General features: G+C 37.4%; 1 long non-coding RNA gene across 1 annotated transcript; it reads right to left on the reverse strand.

Annotated features, from left to right (window-relative positions):
- Positions 1-9,227: 9,227 nt before the first annotated feature.
- Positions 9,228-10,748, reverse strand: LOC115979227. Its single transcript, XR_004088990.1, has 3 exons — positions 10,687-10,748; positions 9,793-9,917; positions 9,228-9,299 (listed from the first exon to the last, which is right to left on the reverse strand). It is a non-coding gene; the product is annotated as an uncharacterized LOC115979227 (long non-coding RNA).
- Between the last annotated feature and the right edge of the window lie 665 nt (positions 10,749-11,413).

Below are 11,413 nucleotides of genomic sequence, written 5' to 3' on the forward strand. Positions count from 1 at the left end.
GTTACTAGGGATGACTTCGAGGAGCTCCTAGATACCATGGGTGAACATGAGGATGTTGATCATATCGAAGATGTGGTTGTAGAAGAAAATAGAGAGACATGCCCCGGTCCCGATCCTACGCCGGAATGGTTCACCCAAAACACTTGGGATAATATGTTTGATCCATCACCGGTTATGCAAGCGGAAGTATTACCATGGACGCCTGGGGAGCAGCCAATTAAAGGGATGGTATTCGCAACTAAATTGGCGGTGCGACGTGCGTTGACTTGGTACGCAGTGCGAGATAATTTTAGCTTCAAAACTGAGCATTCAGACTCAGAGAGGCTTATGGTGAGTTGCGAGGATGATTCCTGTCCATGGTCAGTCCGTGCGATATGTTGCAAGGGAGACAATATCTGGAAGATAGCAAAATGCAAGGGCCCCCACACGTGCGACAAAATTCAGAATGCTCATGATGGTCGGATGATTGATTCAGTGTTCTTATCATATGTACTTGAGCGCTATATACGAGAAGACCCTGCGTATAAGATAAAGAACTTACGCCACGTTGCTTTGGCAGAGTTACAACACGAAATATCTCATTACAAGGTATTCTATTCTTTAACTTGCATTATATTTTCAATACAACATAGAGACATCAGTCTTTTGGGAAGTATAATCATGATATTTTTTTTCCCAAAACCCATGAATACTTTATATTATGAAAATTGAAATTGAAAAAAGAAAAGAAAAAAAGGAATGCGGAGCGAAGAAATAATATAGTTTTACAAGTCTTGATTTGTTTTCTTCAAGTTTCTTTATTTAACTTGTATTAATTTCTAACGTAATCATTATGGTTCACATACAAGGTATGGGATGCCAAACAAAAGGCCGTTGCATCTATATACGGGGATTTTAAGGAGTCTTATGCGGAGTTGCCGCGTTTCTTGGCAGGACTGAAGGACGCAAGTCCGGGTACAGAGTATAAGTTAATAGTGGACGATAATTATGAACAGGGAACCTGTACATTCAAGTCCGTATTTTGGGCATTTTGTCCATGTATTGTTGGGTTCAAGAAGTGTAGGCCTGTGATTAGCATTGATGCAACCCACCTCTATGGAAAATATAAAGGGAAATTGATGATTGCAATGGCGACAGATGCTAATAATAAAATTTATCCAGTAGCCTTCGCCGTTGTCGAGAGCGAGAGCACAGAGACTTGGGGTTGGTTCTTGGCTTGTATAAGAACGTATGTTACTGACCGGAGACACCTGTGTGTCATATCTGACAGACACCTTGGGATACAAGCTATTTTTAGAGACAATAATCGAGACTTTTCCCTGCGGCCTCTCATGACAGAACATCGTTACTGCCTTCGTCATCTATGTAGTAACGTCAACACTAGATGGAACAATGAAACTTTAAAGAATCTAGTATGAAGGGCAGCAAGTGCTACCCAGGAGCGAAAGTTCAATACCACCTTCGAGTTAATTGAGAATGTCAACCGGGATGCGCACCAATATCTAAAGGATGTGCCCAAAGAGAAATGGGCTCTAAGTTTTGACAAGGGTTATCGTTATGGGGCAATGACGACAAACGTCTCTGAGTGCTTCAATGGTTTTCTAAAGGGTGCTCGTAGCTTGCCCATTACGGCAATGGTGAAATACACATGGTTCAAATTGAATTCTTACTTCGATGATCGTCGCAATAAGAGCATAGCACAGTCAAATTCGGGACAAAAATGGACTAAATATGCCTTGCATATCTTCATGAGAAATAAGGCGAAGGTGGAGCGTCATAGGGTGACAAGATTGAGCGCGCAACAACAATCATATCAAGTAGATACACCGCATAATCCAGAGAGTGCTGGACATGGGGATCACACACATGGAGTTAATTTGTTGCAAAGAAGTTGCACATGTCAAAAATGGAAGTTGTACAAGATACCATGTTCACATGTCATTGCAGTTTGTATTAGGTATCGACATGATGCAGAGCAATACATTGACCCATGCTATAGCGTGGATGCACTGTTTCGGAGCTATGCTCCCATTTTCCCTGCGTTGAAAGATAGATTATCATGGCCGGATCCTGAAGAAACTCGAAGGGTCCTCCCTAACCCCCGATTGATTCGAGAGAAAGGCCGCCCTGTCTCAACACAAATCAGGAATGAGATGGACGAGAGTGGGAGACGGCCGAGAACCACACCGTGGAAGGAGGGGGGGAGGAAGGTGCAATGCGGGTTGTGTGACCAAAAGGGGCATAACCGAAGAACATGCCCTAAGCGGAATGAGGTACCGACAAGTGGTGGTGTCGCAGACTAGGTACGCTAATTTTAAACCGTGGCATTCTTCTAAATGCAACTTGAAACAAAATGCATGCTATATGCCATTCAATTATGTATTTTTATAACTTAAGAAAGATTGGAAAAAATTTGAAGGACCAACTATGACATATATCGTTAAAATATCATCGTTGCTTGTGTACATGTGGTTCATTCCAATTAGTCTCTTGAGGATGCATACCCAATTCCAAAGTTTTGGGACTAAGACTTTCTCTTCTTATGCTTGGTGTTGATGACTGCATTATTTATAGTGTTGATTTTGTATGTGTTGGATCATTATGTGTAAAATGCTAATGCCCATTTCTTACAAGTGTTTTTCAATCGTATCATCCATTGGATTGAAACAAAAAATAGGATATGATGTGAATGAAGTGATAAGTATTCAAATTCAGCATGCTGAAGTCCCTATTTTTGCAAAATATTTCAACAATTGATGGTATTCTAATCAACTCATTTTCCCATTTATCAAGTGCTGTCATTTATCTACCACATTGTTAAAAAAAGTTCAAAAAAGTAGGACTTGTTTTGATTTTGTGTAATTATTAGAATGAACTTCCAGATACTAATACTATAGTCTATTTGTTTGATATTACATCATGAGCATGACTACTAGGTTGCTGATTTATCTGTTTCTGTTGTTTTCCAAAGGATGCTTCTTCACATCGTCTGGAGGCTTGAGGAGTTATGAACACCCCCTTAATGAGGTGAAGCCTGTGCCAAGGGTGGAAATTTCTGGTCAGGTGTGTGGTGTAACTTTCACTGTGGATGAAGAGTCGAAGAGGGAAAATGTCGGCATGCCAAGAGTTGGAATTGCTGCCAACTGCTCATCTAACTACTAATATTGTTATAGTTTCCTTTTATGGCATGGCTATCATTATTAGTGGGCCTTGCCTTTGATCTCCTTTTTGTTATCATACTACTCTCATCTTGAAAGGCTTGAAATGCTTTTATGGGTGCTTAGATTTTTATATCCTTTTTAGTACTACCAAAGACATGATTTTATGTTGCTGTACATGTTGCGTAATGTCAAACTAAGCCAGGATCTCAAGTTTGATACAAGAAATAATATGATTGCTCTTCAAGACTGATCAATGGTAGATTTCTATTTGATATTTTTCTCCATTTTTATCGCTTCTTGAATCAGGCTTTGATGATGATAATAATTTTGGTCACATTCTTGATGATAATTAGGGCAGCTAAAGCTTTTCAATGCTTTCCTATTGGTCTGATTCATGATTTAGAACTTTAAAGTAAATCATCACATGACGGATAAATACTAAAATACTAAAAGACGCAAAAAGAAAAACTGAAAGAAGATACGAAACCATTCTAATTAATTCTCGTCAATTTTATAACAAAAAATAGAATTACCCATGTACTGAGCTTGGTGGACTCGGGTATTAATCTGACAGTCATTTTTTTTCAGTTCTGAAATTTGGTAATTCCGGAGTAGGCAGATTGGTACCCAAGCTTGGTGAACTAGGGTACATGTGCCTAGTTTTTTTCAGTTGTCCCAAGTAAGTTCTGGAAATAGGCAGGTTGGTACCTGAGTTTGATGAACTCGGGTACTTTGTGAAGTACCCGAGTATAGCAAGCTCGGGTACCAACCTGCAAATGAACAAAATACGACTGGGTGCACAATGTCAATTTTGCAAATTGGCAGGTTAGTACCCGAGCTTGGTGGACTCGGGTACTTCACAAGGTACCCGAGTTCACCAAGCTCGGGTACCAACCTGCCAATTTTCAAAATAGGACTGGGTAACCATGAATACGATTTTGCAAATTGGGAGGTTGGTACCCGAGTCCAGCAAGCTCGGGTACCAACCTGCCAATTTGCAAAATTGTCAACATTGGTACCCAGTCCTATTTTTTTCAGAACTACTTTGGGCTGCACGTGCTAGCCAATACCAACATAGTGATATACTTGTAAGCTTTCACCCATAATATAAATCCCACATCTACAATAAAGTCCAATTCAGACATGTATAGTCATGAAATAATGAAAGAATATTGTTACATGTCATAAAAATTGATCTTTCTTTTCTTCACTAATACTTCTAAATCGTCTTCTTTTTAGTCACAAAATTAAAACAACATATAAATTACATTCCCATCAAGATATTTGGACCCACCAGCCATCTAGGAGACTCTGGAACGAAGAATAATGGGTCCATTAGTTGTACAAGACATGGAGTAGTACCTGAAAATGAAACCAATTTTATTGTTTTAACAAATTTCCCTTCAGATGACCATAATTTAGTGACTAGTGAAGGACCAAGAGTGTCTCTCTCTCTACTGTATCTAAGGTAGAGTGCTTATGTTAGTGATTTTTTAGGGAGGGTAAATAGTAAACACCTAGGCCATCATCTACTCCTAGTGTCCAGACCACATTTGATCCCAAATGCATAAACCTTTCACTCACATTCTTTAAAAATCCCTAAAGCTTTTTTTTTTTTTTTTGAGAAACCCAATCCACTCATTAAACACTAAAAGTTCCAACTTAACTTATTTTATAATTTGTTATGCTTCCACAAAATACACTATTTTTTGCTTCAAATTTATTTCTACTAAGGTGACCCCACTATTTGGACACTTAAGGTAAAGAGCACTGAGCACATAGACTTGTGGAGTATATATTCCACTTCAAAAGTTCTTATGTGATCATTTAATATCAAAAAGTCTACCAAATAACTTAATCAAAACCAAATCTAACCCAAATACCAAAATACCCAAACCTATATCATATATATTAACCAAAAAAAAAAAAAAAAAACCTTTATGGGTAGTGGCAAATTTGTTGGTTATGGGTTCTATAATGAGTAACTGGAAACTTTATAGTTGGCATGCTTTTCATAAGAATAACCCACAAAATTGTTCAAACAAATTTTCAAAGGAAGAAAGCATAGTTAACAATAACTAAGGCGCAAGTTAGAATGGCACAGATAATAACATTTACCATCTCTATAAAATTATTTTATGATTTCTCAGGTTTCTTTCTTGACTGTTCAAACTACCAGCCCATAGTAAAATATTTACTGCTTAAGCAACCAATTAAAAAATGTAGCAAATGCAAACAATAACTCAATTGAGCCCCCAATATGATGTGAGAAAATAAAGATCCAAAGCTTCAAATCAGCAAACTATGATGTGTGAAAATAAAGTGGTGAAAGAATGGAAGTCATATTCATAAAATATAATATGGTCACTCAATTTAGTGCCACTGATCTCCTATTCTCTCGCAATACATTTATCAAAAAACTGATAGGCATTTTTGACTAACATTGTTCTTTTGAAAGAAAGGAAAATAACCTCCAAAGACTTTATATGCTTTCTCACCAAAGCATCTCTAATGATGCCAACACAAAGTGTGCAGAAAATTATGAAAGGATTAAATGATTATAAACCAACTAAAGATGAATGACCCATATAGGCTAAGAACTACAATAATACAGTGGAAAAAATGTCCACATTTAGTGGGGATATTGCAAGCAGAAGAACAAAGACAAAGGCAAACACAAAACTCAAATGATATGATCCATACAGGCTAAGAATTGCAATAATTCTTTGCATCGGAGTGGTAAAGGTTGGGCATGAGAAAATCAATTCCTAGCTATAAGTAATTATAGATATAAACATGTTTAGAACTCTATTTTAAAAGAATCCAGCCACAAGAAATTACAAATGGCTACACATATGATTCCTATGTCATTATTTGTTGTTGAAAATGTAACTTGATCTAAAATATAACTCAGTTAAATATGATTAAGCAGGATGAGAATGGTATGGACATACCAGAAATATTTCAAGACCAAAGAAGATATTGTCATTCATCTCTTTGAAGGCTTATAAGATGCAAAGATAAAGTGCATATACTGAGGCTAAACTGTCTACAATACAAAAATAAATATGAACATAGTTAGGCTACAACATTTAAGTTGCTCCACATCAAACACGTGGTGAGGGAAACTATCTAAACAAAAGCTAATTGTAAAATCACATTTCAAACAAAACATACATACACATGCATTTAGGTTACCAATCTCAGCATGTAATACAAAGTTTGAAGAGTATCAACCCAGACCCACAAACAAAAAGTAAATGATTTTTGTGTTCTATCCTCAGTTAATAGGTTGAGTCAAAATAATAAACAAATAGATAACATATCTTTCCGATTTCAATGCCTTAAAAACAAATATTTGCCAACCAACTAACTAAATTTGAATGCTGAAACTAAAACTCTTTTCGATTCTCAATGCATCTATTTGGCTACATTGAACTTAAAAAAAAATAACATTGACTCAAAATTCAATAGAATTCACCCCCTCACATCATAATCAATAATTGTTCAACAGCTATAGTTTTACATGTAACTAATTATTTATGTAGATTTTTGTCAACTGTGTTTCTTTTGTAAACTGACTCCAAAACTAATCATAAATTAATCTCAAAAACCAAATCTTGTTGGAATTTGAACATATAGCACAAATTAATCAACCATTTATTAACAAAAGATTAAATTAAGAATGGGACAATTTTTTTTTTTGATAGGTAATTAGAAAACTTATATTAAAGAGGAAAAAAATAGAAAAGAGAATTACAAGATGTTCATGATGATGAACAACAACACAACACAACAGCAATAAAGCAGCAACACAGCACAACAGTACACAACACAATAGCAAGAGAGAAGTCAGGAAACTAAGCTAAGGGAAGGCATAAACTCAGAGAGGAAAGAACACTCAGTAAAACCCCAGCACTGAGACCACTCCATTAGACTGCGTTGGCATAATTGAAGAATGGGACAATTAAGGGGGAAATTCATAAAAACTTACCTTTCAAAATTTTTGGTGCTCGTTCTAATGCAATGACGTAATCTCACTATAATCTGTGAACGCTGTAACCTATGTATCGCAACTACAAGGAAAAAATTAAATTTGATTTTAATTTTTTTAATAAAAAGCATTCAAATAACTTGACAAAAACGAACAAAGAGAACATTAGAAACAAGAACATAGGAAGAAGGAATGAAATAAATACCAATTAAAAAAAATAAAAACATAAATAAAAAGGCATGCATGTTGATTTTAAACAGATACCCAAAACGAATGCAACCCAAATAGACAAAAACAAAAACAATTCTAATCCAATTTCTTTAGGCAAAACCCAATATAACCCAAATACCAAAAAATAAAAAATAAAAAACAAAAGAACCATCAGTCCGTGCTGACAGTGGAGGCAACCCACAGATTTCAATCTCTACCTTACAGACTCAGACTCTCTCTCAATTGTATAGGTCTATATCATCAGTCCATTTTTTCCCGTTGTTAAAAAATAGAGAGAATGACATGGCATTAGGCAAAAATGGAACCAAATTATGATCAGTGAAACTTCAAAGTGGAAATATTAGAGAGAGAGAGCATTTACCTATAGTGTGTTAGCTGAAAATACCAAAAATGGAACCAAATGGAACCAAATCCCCTTTCTCTATGATCTATTTCTCTCTCCCTCTTTGAATATCTTCTCACCTTAGAAAGGAGAAACTTCAATTAAACTTACCTACACTAAGTTCCAAAATCACCAACACAACCTCACAAGTCACAGCACCCACACAATCAAACTAGTTAAGTTCTTCACAACACATTATTCACCAAAAACTAAAACCCAAATAAAAAACTTAGTGGGAACCACAAATTCAATGAATTCTAACCCATTCCCATTATCACTGACCCTCATGCAAGAAAAGAAAACAGTCTTATCCACCTACAGAAACAGATAGAGAATAGCCTCAGAAGAAAATCATAATCAAACGGCCCAAAGAAATTATTGACCTGGACCAGGTCAGTCAGGATGGAAGTCCTAGTTTTGAGTTCCGGAAGACTAAAAGAATAGTTGAATTATCAAATACTGCAAAGCACGGGAGGTTCTTCTAAAGTTGGATGTTTGTGATGAGGAGATTGCGAAACTGACTAGGTGGCACCGTATTGCTATGATACGCAAACTTTCAAGTGAGCAAGTTGCATCGGGGATACAGATTGATCCCACAACTATCAGCAAGTATGCGCGTGGCCAGCAGATGTCATTTCTTCAACTGCAACAGCAGACAAGGGAGAAGTGTCAGGAGATTTGGGAACGACAAGTTCAGAGTCTTTCTGCCTTAGATCGTGAAAATGAGAGTGACTCCGAAGGAAATAGTGATCTTGATTCATTTGCTGGGGATTTAGAGAATCTTCTTGATGCAGAGGAATGTGAGGAAGAAGTAGGTAACTATGAGTCAAAGCATGACGAAGCAGATGGTGTTAAGGGGCTCAAAATGAGAAGGCGCCCATCCATAGCTCAGGCAGAAGAGGAAAATGAAGATGAAGCCGTTGAAGCTGCCGAATTATGCAGGTTACTCATGGAAGATGATGAGGCTCAGAGGAGGAAGAAGAAAAAGACTAAAGTTGTGAGGGAGGAAACAGGGCTGGCTTTGGGCTTGCAACTAAGTTTTGGTTTTGAGAACACAAATCGGATCAAGCAAATTGTCAGTACTGCCCAACCTGATGGGTCCTATTCTTCCAAAGAGATATTTAATAAAGACATGAAGGAGGTAGAAAATGTTATTGCGAAAAAAGGCAAGTATGGAAAGCTTTAGGTGAAAGCTTTAACGAAAAAGAATGATATCACAAGTGTTGGTCTAGTCAGTAAGAAAATCAAAATATCGGGAGATAAAGTCAAGGTTTTTAAGGACAAGAAATCTGCAAGAGAGAGTTTTGTTTGTGGGGCATGTGGTCAGCTTGGACATATGAGGACAAACAAGACAGGAAACATGAAAAATATGGATTTTAGGGTGAGATGGCTAGGGGATGCGCACCCTCAAAACCTTTTTCTTTTTCCCAGAGAATACACACCCCACAACCTTAATTATGGACATGGTTAACACGCTCAGCTCACTTTGTTGTACTGAACTCGGCACCAACTTGCTGCCCATAATGGATTACTAATTGGGTAACACAAGAAAAAAAAAATAAAAGGAAGGTTAGAAAATCACAAGGTTTGGGGTAGAAGAGTGAGGGTTTGCTTGAGTTCTTGTTGTGAAAAAAACTTGAGCTTTTTATAGCCATCCAGCACCGAATACTATAGGTCACAAGGAAAATCTAGACTATATTATTTTCTTAACGAAATAAGTCCCCAGAATCCATGTCAACGAGATATTAACATTAAGCCTAATGCACAGGTACGCTACCACAATTAATTTTTCTATTTTTCTACTCGAAAAACTGAGTAGGATAGGTCCATTTTGAAAATTTTGACATTTTGGTCAAAGTCAAAGATCTCAAAATGCATGTTTGGTAATGCAAACATGCATTTTCTAACTGCACTTTTTCAGAGCACAGCTTTTTTGAACTTCAATTTTTTCCTAGGTGAAGCTTTCTCAAACAACCCCATTTTCAAAAGGCTGAAAAATAAGTTATGCAATACAAAAATATTACCTCTTCTGCTCAGCAGCTTGGAGCTTCGCTTCAAGGCGCTAACCAAGATCTTCCTCATTAGATGAGGACCGTGATGGGCTTCTGGGCTTTGCTCGAGCCTTGTTTGACAATTTCCCATCGCATTGCTGCACCCAAAACAACATGACAGAATAAAGCTCATGTAAGATTCACTATTCAGAGGGACTAAGAACAATTAAAAAAAACCAATGTAGGATTCATGACTACAAAAAACTATTTTAAAAAATGGGTACAAAACTAAATTTCTTATTCAAAAAGTAAGGGATAATTTAAATTCAATTCAACAAGTAATCATTTTTTTTTTAAGGAAAGAATGTTAAAAAGCAAAATATTTTGAAAATGGAACAAAGAGACGCCCACCAGACGTGAAAAGGAAAGACCAGAAAGTGCAAAACAGAAAAAACTCAAACAGAAGAAGCACCCACCTTTACCTAACAACCCCCCCCCCCCCCCCCAAAAAAAAAAAAAAACCTTCAATACAAAGCTTTTAACTTTTAACCTCCCAAAAAAATTTTATTTATAAATAAATAACATAACCCATGATTCTTTGAGATTCAGGAAGCTTATATCCAAATCCTATTACCATGTTTGGTTACCAAGATAAAAAAAATCAAAATTTTGATCTGGCTCCTGAGAAAATTACAGACTATACCAACTTTTATGAAACGATCACACCGTTTGGTGATCTCTGAAGATTTTCTGTAAATGAAATTCAGATTGATAAGTCTTCAAAATGTTTAATTAACTAATCAGCACGTTTAAAATAAGAATCTTTAACCACCTGAAGAATTAATTGGCTCAGTTAAGTTCCAAGTAATTTCACAAACCAAGAACCACACCAAAAAGAGAGAGAGAGAGAGAGAGAGAGAGAGAGACCTGGCGGCGAAGATCGGCGTGGCGGAGCTTCGCTTCGATATCTTCGACAGTACAGTTCTGCGGGACTTAGACTCCGAGAGTCTCCGGCGAAGCCTGCGAGGCAATTTGGGTGGAGAAAGGGCGAAGAAGAAGAGGAGGACGAAAACGCCGTCACACCACTGTCATCCAACGGAAAGTCCATTACCATCGCTCCTCCAACAACCACCGCTTTCCCTTCCCCTCTTCCCTCAGGCGGCGACGGCGACGGAGACCACGATTCCACTCCCCCGACCATCATCGATACGCGAAACAGATCACAACGACGTCGTTTCAGTCTCTTAAGACAGTGAGAGAGCTGAGAGGTCGCCGCCGACGAAAGTCTTCTGACGCCGACGGGTTTTCTGCCGCCGATGGTGTGAGGGTTTGGGGTTTGTATGTTTAGGTGTAAGTGAGAGTGAGAGTGAGAGTGAGAGTGAGAGCGTGTTCTGGGTAGGTGAGAGTGAGAAGTGAGAGATAATAGTGTGATTTAGGGCTGTCTACCTCACATGCCAGGGTGGACTAAAAAAACATGGTACTCGAGCTTGGTAAGCTCGAGTACCCGAAAAAGTGGTATATACCTATATATTTCGGAAACAGTGTTTCTGAACAAATTATTTTGAAAATTGATGGTAATGGGCCAATTTTGCCTGATCATTATGTGTTTTGGTCTGCAATTCAAAGAGACAAAGATAGGGAGCAAGAGAAGAGG

The sequence above is a fragment of the Quercus lobata genome, chromosome 3 (assembly GCF_001633185.2).
Source record: "Quercus lobata isolate SW786 chromosome 3, ValleyOak3.0 Primary Assembly, whole genome shotgun sequence".
In the NCBI taxonomy this organism is placed as follows: domain Eukaryota; kingdom Viridiplantae; phylum Streptophyta; class Magnoliopsida; order Fagales; family Fagaceae; genus Quercus; species Quercus lobata.